General features: G+C 44.1%; 1 protein-coding gene across 3 annotated transcripts in view; it reads right to left on the bottom strand.

The window, feature by feature from the left end:
• SUPT3H (SPT3 homolog, SAGA and STAGA complex component) overlaps window positions 1–11,868 on the bottom strand; it is a 357,423-nt gene that overhangs the window by 248,703 nt on the left and 96,852 nt on the right. The window lies entirely within an intron of this gene.

Here is an 11,868-nt window from a genome sequence, read left to right as displayed (position 1 = left end):
CAATTGATCTAATTAATTTTTTAAGCCGTCCACTTATTATCTTTTGTTTATTTGCCTTGTTGTTGGGGAGTGCCCATCTTTCTTCACCCACAGGTGATTGCTTTTTTCCAAAAACTTCAAAGCAGGCTGGGGTTTCAAGATGTGCGGTTTCAAACGCTTTTGAAGAAGCTCAAAAGAAATGGGCAATGTTAAAACCATGGACGCAGTGGTCAGTCAAGGAAACAGTGCATAAGATGGAAGACACATCATGCTTACTTTCCTCTGAAATCCTTAGCTGTCCAGCATTGCCATCTGCTCAGAACTAGCAGAAACCAGTGTGACCCAGGTACACCCATCTACTCTCCGGAGAGGTCTTGGCAGAAGTGACATTAATGGAAGAATCACAGCCAAAATGCCATACCTTCAACATGGAAACAAGGCCAATCAATATGGCCTCCACAGGGGACCTGATATCAACAATTTTCGGGTCAAGTTCCTTCAAAAACATTGAGAAAACTACCAAGAAGAGTTGATGTTTTGAAGGCAAAAGTCACCCCAAATATTGATTTTAATAATATCTATTTTCTGTACATTTTGATGCATTTTGTTAAGTGATAAAAATAAACTATTGACATTTCTATTTTTAAGACGATTCTTACTTTTCAGCATTTTTCCCACACATGCCTCGAACATTTTCACAGTACTGTATATTTGGCCATTTATACGGTTTCAGAGTACAGTTTACACTTTTAAACACATATAACTATATTGTATGTGTTTAAAAATACTGTATGTATAGGGCTTGTTGAGAGGAAAAAAGGCTGTGGGGCTTGCTGAGAGGAAAGGAGGATGTGGGGCTTGCTGAGAGGAAAGGAGGCGGTGGGGCTTGATGAGAGGAAAGGAGGCGGTGGGGCTTGCTGAGAGGAAAGGAGGCGGTGGGGCTTGCCGAGAGGAAAGGAGGCTGTGGGGCTTGCCGAGAGGAAAGGCGGCTGTGGGGCTTGCCAAGAGGAAAGGCGGCTGTGGGCCTTGACAAGAGGAGAGGAGGCTGTGGGGCTTGCCGAGAGGAGAGGAGACTGGGGGGGGCTTGCTGAGAGGAAAGGAGGCTGTGGGGCTTGCTGAGAGGAAAGGAGGCTGGCGGGCTTGCTGAAAGAAAAGGAGACTGTGGGGCTTGCTGAGAGGAAAGGAGGCTGTGGGGTTTGCTGAGAGGAAAGGAGGCTGTGGGGTTTGCTGAGAGGAAAGGAGGCTGTGGGGTTTGCTGAGAGGAAAGGAGGCTGTGGGGCTTGCAGAGAGGAAAAGAGGCTGTGGGGCTTGCCGAGAGGAAAAGAGGCTGTGGGGCTTGCCGAGAGGAAAGGAGGCTGGCGGGCTTGCTGAGAGGAAAGGAGGCTGGCGGGCTTGCTGAAAGAAAAGGAGGCTGTGGGGCTTTCTGAGAGGAAAGGAGGCTGTGTGGTTTGCTGAGAAGAAAGGAGGCTGTGGAGTTTGCTGAGAGGAAAGGAGGCTGTGGGGTTTGCTTAGAGGAAAGGAGGCTGTGGGGCTTGCTGAGAGGAGAGGAGGCTGTGGGGCTTGCTGAGAGGAGGACAATCCAAATGATGCAGAAATTGGCATTTAAAATATAACGTTGCTCATAATTTCAATAAAAGGTGCGTACACACGGGGGCGATTATTGCAAATATCGCTGGAAATATGGTCACTGAGCGACCATATTGCCAGCGATGGGAGTGTGCACTGGCAATAAATCGCCGGGTGCGCGCTTCCGTTTTCTGCCCATAGTGATCGCTGGTCGCAGGAGCTTGCGCCTGCGACCGGCTGATTTCCACTACCGGCCTCCCCCAGCAGTTTCTTTTTCATCAGTGACCATCTCTGGTCGCTAATGCAAACGGGACACCAAGCGATATATCGCTCTGCAATATATCGCCCCGTGTGTACAGGGCTTTAAACCTTTCTTTACATCAGTGTTTCCCAACCTCAAGGAACACTAACTCTAAAGGCCCCCATACATTAGGCCGACTTGTCCTTAAGACAAGTCGGACCCAATTCTCCTGTGATCCGCCCGGCAGCTCCCCGGGAGGCTCACATACAATTTGGCACTTGATGAGCCAGTTTTTACATGTGATAAATCGCTTGCGATTTATCACATGTAAAACAAATGGGGAGCTGCAGGGCGGTGAGGAGCAGTGGGGCGGGCAGCGGCAGTAGTGGGGCGGGCGGCGGCTCTCAAATGAGTTCCCGGCGAGTGCCGGGTGCGGCGAGTGATGCTGAGTGCTGACCTGGCCGGGCATGCCGGGCATGCTGTGATCACAAATAGCAGCGCTGCTGCTGCAGGACGGGACGGGCAGTGCAGTGGCGGCTATTATATTTTCAAAATAACTGTCAAATGACCGGCCGTTCTCTGATTGGCTGAGAGAGCTCTCAGCCAATCAGAGAACGGCCGGTCATTTGACAGGTTTTTAAAAAATCGAATAGCCGCCACTACTGGACTGCCGGTCCCGTCCCGCAGCGGCAGCACTGCTATTTGTGATCACATGCCCGGCCAGGTCAGTGTGTGTGCGCGCTAGTGCTCAGAGACCCGCTGCCCGCCGTGCTGCTCCCGGTCAGTCTGCATGCATATGCCTGTCAGGTGGGCAGGCATATGCATAGCATACAGGGAGGTCGGATGATCTTATGTGCTGACCGTCCGACCTCCCTGATCCGATGCGCACGGGACCGCGCATCGGATCGGATCAGATGTCACACAACTGCGATTTTGGGCCGATATCACCCGGTTATCAGCCCAAAGTGCCGAAATCGGATGAAATCGTCCCAAAATCGCATAGTGTATGGGGGCCTTTACACAGGTGGCCTGATGAAAAGAACTGAAGTACTTCTTAAGTCGCCTGTGTTTAAGTCTGGATATCACTAAAACCTGCACCATTCGTGTGTCCTGAGAACCAAGGTTGGGAAACACAACTTTACATGTTCAGCAAGATATATGGGCAGGTGGTCATATGAGCCTTGTTTTCTGCTGGTTTCTGGGGTGCATTTCAGACTACGATTCTCTTGTGTATTTGGGAAAGGAGAAATTTTAAAAATAACGTCGCTTAGATCATTCTAACGCATTGGCCCGATTGCACTGTTTTGCAAAATGTAGTAGCCCCCCCTACCCCAGGGGATAAAAACAATGTTTTCTTAAGTATAAGAGACAGAGGCCAAAGTGAGATGCGAAATAGATGCAGCCAGATAACAGACGTCACAGTAACCACACCATTCTGGACTCAAGAACTGCTTCTGTTCCAAATAAACAAACCTGGGAACTGTGTCTGAAGTGACGGCGCTACAAGGACTGCACCCAATGTTACCGGATCAGCAGGAAATATCATGTTACTGAAAGGACAGTATGCTAAACCAAACTTCATTTATAATCATAAATTGACGAGAACCGGTGACATCACTGAGAAAGCAGCACAGAGTATCTAAGTAAGGCTACTGATCAATAGCATCTAACACAGTGGCAGAACTACCGGCGGTGAAGCGGATGCGTTGAACTGGGGCTTGCAGCAATGAAAGGGCCCACCACTGGCATACAGCGTCAGACGGACTTATTACAATGCTCTGCTGCCTGCCGTGGACTAGACAGAGGAAAAGGGGCACGCGGCAGTCTGACGTTTGTCTAGAAGGGGGATGTTAAGGAGCGAGCCACTCTCGTTACGGAAACCGTAACTACAGATCCTGCTCTCCCCCCCTGCAAGTCACTGTGTTAAGAGGAAGCCAGTTAGAGCAGAGCCGGCTGGACCCATCTGATGAGATTAAAAGAAGGGGAGTGTGCTGGTTATCTTATGAAGGGGGCTGCGATGAGGAGATCAGTGTCCAATAGGAGGGGAGGCTGTGAGGGGACCAGTGTGCACTATGAAGGGGATCAGTGTGAAATATAACCCCATCACAGTATAAAATGTAATGGTGTCAGTGAGCTATGGTGGGTTAAGCAGTGATGGGGTCAGCATGCTATAGGGGGGGGGGGGTGTAAGCTGTGATGGGGTCAGTGTGCTATGGGGGTGAAGCAGTGATGGGGTCAGTGTGCTTTACGGGGGGTTAAGCTGTGATTGTGTCACTGTGCTATGGATGGTTAAGCTGTGATGGGGTCCGTATGCTATGAGCAGATGCGTAAGCTGTGATGGGGACAGCGTGTTACAAGGGGGTTGTTAACTGTGATGAGCTCAGTGTGCTATGTGGGGTGTAAAATGTGATGGGGCCAGTGTGCTGTGGGGGGTGTTAGCTGTGCTGGAGTCAGTGCATTATGAGGGGGTTAGTAAGCTTTGCTGGGGTCAGTGCTCTATGGAGGGAGAGTTGTAAGCGGTGATGGGGTCAGTGTGCTATGGGGAGGTGTAAGCTGTGATGGAGTCCGTGCACTAGAAGGGGGAAAGCTTTTATGGGGTCAGTGTGCTGTGGGGAGGTGTAAGCTGTGATGCGGTCAGTGCTCTATGAGGGAGAGTTGTAAGCTGTGATAGGGTCAGTTGTCTATGGGGGAGTGTAAGCTGTGATGGTGTCAGTGCGATATGAGGCAGAGTTGTAAGCTGTGAAGTTAGTGTGCTATGTAGGGGTCTTTACCCTGTTATAGGGTCAGTGAGCTTTGAGGGGGGGGGGGGAGAGTTGTAAGCTGTGATGGGGTCAGTGTGCCATAAAAGGGGTGTCCGTAGCTATAAATGGACAGCTGGAGCTGCAGGGGATGGAAGAGGGCAGTGAGTTTTCATCTATGGAGATGACACGGGAGCGAATGGCTTCAGCAAGTTTTACGCTCACCGAGACGTTTGCTCCGGGAAAAGAGGGCCGGCAGCAGGGGACCGCCCAGCGTTTTATAGGCATCCCCATAAAAACGCTGGGGTTCCCCATACGGAAGCAGGCGTGAAGATGCTTGCTCAAGGTGGCGGCTGACGTCACATGATGTCTGGCCCGCGCCAAATTCAGCGGGCAGCAGCCGGAATCAAAGTCAGTCTAGATTGATTTATTACCAAAGGAGAGAAAAATCATTCGGTGGCATGTGACCATCGAATGATTTATCTCCCGTTCGGCCACATGCGGGGGGATGTGTTAGGAGCACATCCGCTCGCAAGTTAGAGAGGGGATTCACCCGTGCGGGGGGGGGGGGGGGTTCGGACAGGTGGCATTTTTGTTTTTGTTTTGCTTTTGGGGGTAGATGTAACATATACAGAGAAAGAGAGAGAGAGAGAGAGAGAGAGAGAGTTAGATTTGGGGAAGTTATTTTGTTTCTGTGCAGGGTAAATATTGGAATTGTATGTGACTTTTTGCTGAATAAAAACCTTAACAACTTTTTGAACATCTGGTGAGTGCGCTCATCTCCTTGCTTCATTGTGCATAACAGAGGACCGACGCCCCTTTAATTTGTTGGAGGCACCCCAGTGTTTTATGATGGAATGATGGAACCTCCATTTCCTTACAATCTATTCAACAGTGTTAACTATTATATACAAACACGTGGATATTATTTTGTAGCCTTTCCTTATTTTATGCAAACTTTTTTTTTAGACTGCTCTTTGGTCATCATTTTAATATTGGTTCTTAAAATTCACAATAGGACCAATTAAATTTGAATGAAAAGGATTTTTAACCATAAATGCTGCCTCTTTAAAAAAAAATTCATGGGTAGGGGCCAATTGGAAGCAATCTTAACGTCAACGATATTGAGCATACACACCAAGCGATATTTTAAAAAATGAGTGATACATTTTCAATCTCTTTAAAAAATAATCTAGTGTGTATCACTTGTGTTAAGTGTCACTTGTAATACAGACAAATCTCTTGACTTTTCAGGAGGTTTTATTTTTCGCATGCCACTGTATAAAAAAATTCTATTGCTATACACCCCTAAACTAAACATTTTACATGAAACCCAAATTGACTCCCGCCCCAACCTTAACGATTTTGGTCAAGAATGATGTTCAAATTTTATATGTTTAGTGAAAGAATAAATATTAAAAACCTAAAACTTTTTTTTAACTCTTTGAGTGCCAACATCTGTGCGATGCACAAAACATCCTCTAAAAATGCCAGCGTCGCTCACATTTGTAATATAAATTCAAATAAAAAAATATTTAAAAATAGATTATATTTCCTACATAAGGAAAACATTACAGGTCATTATGATGAATAAAAATGTTTGTTTGGCAATTTTCAAAAAAAAATTCACTTGTTACTCGAAGGGTTAAAAAAATAAAAATGTGTAAACTGTGCTGTTAAATCACACAATACAATAAAAAAAATATGGAAGTATGTTTTGTCACAAAAGCAACATATAACTAATAGTTTTTAAATAGAACAGCAAGTAAACCACAGAAAAAACATAGCCCAAAAACACAGGGGCCGGCATTTTGAAACAGGACCCAGTTTTCCACTGGAAACACATAGACTTTATATCATTTTCCATATGTATCATAAAATGTAAGTTGAATACTTAATTGTGTGTGATTAAAAGTCTTCTAACTTTTCACATTTAATGGTGCTAGTTAAATTGGGAATGTTTTTTTTTTTTTTTTCAGACCGGGGTAAAAAAAAAAAAGTTGAACAATAAAAGCAATATATAAATGAATAAACATAGCTTAAAGCTACAGTTATCGAAATGTGCTATGGCCACCCAAGTACAGTAAAGATATATTATGTTCCTTACAACAATCCAACGTAGCCTGACCACACACACACAGGCTGCGGCAATGTATATATGCATATTAAGGGAAATTGTACAACAATGTAAAAGCAAGAACATGAATGAGAGCAGTTTGAATGTGTGCCATTTCCTGACCGATAGCTTTCAGGAAAGTTTAAACTATAAAATCACAGGAAACAAATCCAGCAGCTTAGAAGTGACAGTCCGACAAAAATAAAAAAAATTTAAAACAGATTTAAATGATACAAAAATATAGTTGGTTGGGGTTATTTATCCAAATAAAAGGAGCCTAAAAAAAAAAATAATACACACAGCAAACCGAAAATTATAAATAAAAAAATACAATCTAATTAAGACATTTCAAATTATTAAAAAAGGGTACAATTCTGTTGCGACAGTGATACTAGATGAAATTTTAAATGAACAGAAAACTTTAGCCTTCTTTTGATTTATTATTCTTAAAGGAAAACTATTAAATTTATGGGGGTAGAAAAAGTTTGTGGAGTCACAATATTAATTACCTAACGGATGCATACTTTCACAAGGTACACAAATTAAAGTCGATATAGGAAGCTTAGCAGCTTTGGTATGTTCGGTGTAGACCGAGTCTGCAGAGAGCCGCTTCTGTATAATGGAGAGTGTTTTATGGTAACGGATTATTATAGCGTCGCACACAATTTTTTTTTTTACCTACCGTAACATTTTATTTATTAACTTTTTTTTTTAAATTTATTTATTTATTTTTATTTCATGGCAGAAAATAGACAGAAAACCTATTTATATTTTTATAAAACAGTTAGAAATGCCACCCTCGGAAAGTAAATGTAAAATTGGACTATGAAAGTTTTCACCAAAAATATTTGGTACTTGTTTCCTAGAACGGCCACAACGATTTAGATCGTTGTGGTCGTAAGATAAAAAATCGGATCGATCGCATCGCATGCGATTTGGTCGCATACGATGCGACCGATCCGATCTGCCGATTTTTCACCCGATTTTTTTTTTTTTTACACCAGATTTGTTTAAATTGCCCCCCCAAATGTTAATAAGTGTGCTAGACCCCACGATAGACGTGAACCCGAAGCGTGGCGAGCGCAGCGAGCCCGCGAGGGGCGGCGGTGCGCGTCCTCCGACCTTTTCATTCCCCTACTATCCACTAGGGCGTGGAGTGAGAATATAATAGTGTGGCGAGCGCAGCGAGCCACCGAGCCCGAAGCGTGGCGAGCGCAGCGAGCCCCGCGAGGGGACGCGTCTAACTTCACAGGTATACGCGTCCCCTCGCGGGGCTCGCTGCGCTCGCCACGCTTCGGGCTCGGTGGCTCGCTGCGCTCGCCACACTATTATATTCTCACTCCACGCCCTAGTGGATAGTAGGGGAATGAAAAGGTCGGAGGACGCGCACCGCCGCCCCTCGCGGGCTCGCTGCGCTCGCCACGCTTCGGGTTCACGTCTATCGTGGGGTCATGGCGGGCACATAAAAAATGTGAAATGGGTCATATTGGCCCATTTCACCTTTTTTATCATTTTTCCCTATGTGAGATGGACTTAATCAAGTCCATCTCATCTTGTGCCATTATAATGGCACAAGACCGACCGATTTCAATGTTAAAAGATTTTTTAACATTGAAGTCTATGGAAAAATCGGGTCAATCGGTCGGTCGCATCGCGGCCGATTTTAATTGGTCGCGACCGACCGATTGACCCGATTTCTGTCAATCAAATGGAAAAAATTGTAAAAAATCGGCCACATCGTGAGGATCGTGTCCCTTAATTAAGAGCCACGATCACTCACGATTGTGGCCGTTCTAGGAAACAAGTACCAAATATTTTAATCCACTGACCAATTTTAATACTAAGTTGTTTATATACATTTATAAAGATGTATGTTAAGTTAAAAAAAAAATGTATTTCACATTATACGACTATTTTAGCAGACGGTATAACTTATATATGTGCTTTGAAAATTGTTAAAAAATTAATATAGGACTTAAAATAAAAATCTATATTATAATTACAATGCTGGTGATATTATTTATAGCGATCAGAAAAACAGTACGATATTATACTGATATACAGATTGCTGGTTAAAGGCAGCCTGGAAAGTGCAGTCACACAGAGTATCAGTAAATCAGACCATTCTGTATATTTCCAAGTCTTTCAAAAGGCAGCTTAATGAAAACCTTCCTAGCGTCTCCCGTAGTTTCCATTAGGTCAAATTGCCTTGTTAAAGCAGAAGCATTAACATGAAAATAATTAGCCGTAGCAGTGAGCAAACGCCAGGAGGAAAGGGAAGATTCCAAGCATTTCTTGCATTTCTAGAAAGTAGAATTTGCAAATCGAGACAGATTTTGACGGTATAAACAGTTGTAAAAAAGATACGAGAGAAAAACAGCAGTGAAAAAGAGATGGCTAGTAAGAGATGGATGAATGGAACGGATATAAAAACGGGAGAGGACATACTGTAGGTAGAGATATACAATAGCGAGAAAGAGATGAAATTAAGATTAAATCAGTAGACACAGTGATAAGAGATAGTAATAAGAAATAGATATAACATTTATAGAGACATTAAACATGAGATATGAAAATGATATGACTGAGATATCAGAAAGATACAAGTGAGATAGTGGACAGAGAGACGATATAACATCAACAATGTATATTTAAGTCGTTGATACTGTAGACATTTTAGAACGATAAAAGATCTAGAAGATCAAAATTGGCACATACAGTATGTACCTATATAATAAAGTTGACCGCTGATAAAGATGGTCACCAACTCAAATGTCATTGGACATTTTAGAACGATAAAAGATCTAGAAGATCAAAATTGGCACATACAGTATGTACCTATATAATAAAGTTGACCGCTGATAAAGATGGTCACCAACTCAAATGTCATTGGGTCAATTAAATTCACAGTGCTGTACTGGGAGGGAGCCCCCGGTTTTTTACAAATCACTGCGCTGCTATGACAGAGAATGCTGGTACTTGCGGTATTTAGTAGCATGAACCCCCACTTTGTGACTTGTGTGCCCTAGGGCACAATACATTTGACCTTGTTTTGTCGGGTTTCTCCTTGCAACACAGGCGTAGAAATCCACTAGTCGGCCATAGCAGCGCGTTGATTACAATAGCTCCGAAATCGTCCTCCCAGCGCTATTCACAGTGCTGTGAATAGACCCCATTGAGTTTGTGCACACATCGGACACTGAACGTGCACGGAGCACACACTTTCTGCTGGAGGGAATGCCTGCTTCACCTGCCGGGTGCGCATGTGGTGCATGAAAGGACGGACATATACACACCGATCTGATAAAGCTCTGCTGATGATTGGTTGTTGGTGCTACAACTGTAGGTGACGGTGGAGGAATATAGTTGAAAGTACAGCCCCATAAACACACTACCCAATGCTGGCCATGGCCAATATAGTTAACAAAATCATCCGCGGGTCAACGGCATTGAGTGTGCACACTGAATGATATTAGTAAACAGTATTGTACAGTGACGCCACTGGGGCCTGCTGAAGATACGGGTCCTTCGGCTATATAGCCAAATTGACCTGCATGTTCAGCAGATGGAAGGGGTTGTTAATCATGCATATCATTAACAATACTGAGTGCACACTGAGTGTAAAAGATATAGTTTAGAAGCGTGATATATTTTACTATATCCTCTAGTGCAGTGGTTCCCAACCTGAGGTACCCTGCAGACTGGTTGGGGATACTTGCATATAACATTGGCAATGGCAAAAGAAGTAGTCTCCCAATGACGGAAGACGTCTCCCATTGCCATGGAGTTGAACCACGTTGCGTCACTTCCGGTCCCATCTGCGGCATTATCCGTTACTCCTTGTGCTTTTTCCAGACCAGCAAGTCACTTGGAGCTACCCGCACTGCCCACAGACATCTGTGTTCATCTGCCACGCGCTGACACAGGTGGAGGAGCAGCTGCATTTATCCTACAGGTGTTCGTAGGAACCTCAGAGACAGTACACAGCCAGCGGCCAGACACATACCGCTCACTTCCACTCCAGTACTGTGGATATTTCAGATTGAGAAGTCGAGAGAAAAAAGTTGGGCCTTATGTGAACATGAGACTTGTATACAGTATATCCTACACTGCTGTCTGATCTTATTTGTGGGTTCAGGATGATTTCCCAACTCTTTTATTCTATTTACATATGTCCGACACTGCAGAAATTGAATTGCAAGGAATCAGAGCGAACTGTAGGAATATATCATGTGAAATGCACACAATGTTAACCCAGGACACACAAGCCGCGGCTGATTGAATCGTCCCCATGGCAGAACAAACCTACAATATCCCAAATAAAGACCTCAGTTGCCACATCTTGAAGATGACGCCCAATATATAGTTTGCAATGCGGTTCTCTGTACATACTGCAGGATAGGTGCAAAACCGCTAGTGACATCCCTAGATTTAATGACCAGAGGCATTCGATAGCGACCAGTGGAAGCGCGCTATCATGAGTACACACTGAGCGATGAAGACAATAGGTCATTACGAAACAGCATATTGGCCTGATATCGCCCCAGCTTAGGAGTCAGATTAGTATGTTGAGCACATGAAGGTCTGCATCGCATTACAGGCCCCAGAGAGCACAGTAGGTGCTGGCTGTAGATTTGATCTACGAGTACCAAACCACAGGATGTTGTCGCTAAATAATTTCAAAGAAGAGAGATGTTAGCTAGAGATTACCGAACAGAATGCCCATCTAGACCAGGACTGAATAACCTGGGAGCAATTGTGGCATACCAACGTAATGGTGCTTCCGATGTGAACAGACGGCCAAGGTCGGCCAAGGTCATTACCATGCAATGTACCAGATTTGATAGAACCCAGTAAGAAAAGGTGTCAAGGCGGTAAATTTACTAAAGTGATGTTGCCCATAGCAACCAATTAGAAAGCTAATTTTCCAGAATGCAATAGAGCAATCATACACAGAATCTGATTGGTTGTTATGGGCAACATCACTTCTTTTCATTTTTAGAAGCTTTAGTAAATTTACCCCCTAAGCATTCAATTACTGCCGGATTTTCATGACCAGTCAAATAAAATCGTCAATTTAAAAAAAAAAAAAAAAAACTTATTTCCACCTTCTACAAAATCGACACTTTTTTGGTTTGTTTCTATTGAACTAATTCAAACTTGTTTGCTGGGTTGCGAATTTGCAGCCTGAGTGCGCATCGAATGATCGCGCATCGAATGACCGCGCA

This window comes from Crinia signifera, chromosome 3, assembly GCF_055691185.1.
Source record: "Crinia signifera chromosome 3, ASM5569118v1, whole genome shotgun sequence".
NCBI lineage: Eukaryota > Metazoa > Chordata > Amphibia > Anura > Myobatrachidae > Crinia > Crinia signifera.
Note: the sequence above shows the minus strand (reverse complement) of the source record. Positions and strands in the feature narration are given on the sequence as shown.